Source organism: Chenopodium quinoa, unplaced genomic scaffold (genome assembly GCF_001683475.1).
Source record: "Chenopodium quinoa cultivar QQ74 unplaced genomic scaffold, ASM168347v1, whole genome shotgun sequence".
Classification (NCBI taxonomy): domain Eukaryota; kingdom Viridiplantae; phylum Streptophyta; class Magnoliopsida; order Caryophyllales; family Amaranthaceae; genus Chenopodium; species Chenopodium quinoa.
The window spans coordinates 6,682,592-6,682,981 of NW_018745684.1; positions in this window are offsets into that span (position 1 = coordinate 6,682,592).

Below are 390 nucleotides of genomic sequence, written 5' to 3' on the forward strand. Positions count from 1 at the left end.
AAAAAATAATATGTAAGTACTTATACAATTAAACGAGAGGCAAAAGTGTATGTTATACCATTTACATACATGACAACTTAAAAAATGAAGAAGAAAGTAAGGGCATAAATCTACGAAAGAAAAAGGTTTAATACACAAATCCAAAAAAGTTTGTAGATGAATTGAAGTAAAGGATGAAGCATAACTTAATTTTGATACATCTCCATGAATTAAAGTATCACAATGGAGTGTTTATAATAGATGACAACTAATTTGGATCTTTTATCAAAACGACGAATTTGACAAAAGTATTTACCAAAACGGTTAATTATAAATTTTAATTCCAAAACTAGCTAAATTATTAACTTGGAAGGAAATTATCTATTTCTTATTTTCATTTGAACCGGTTTG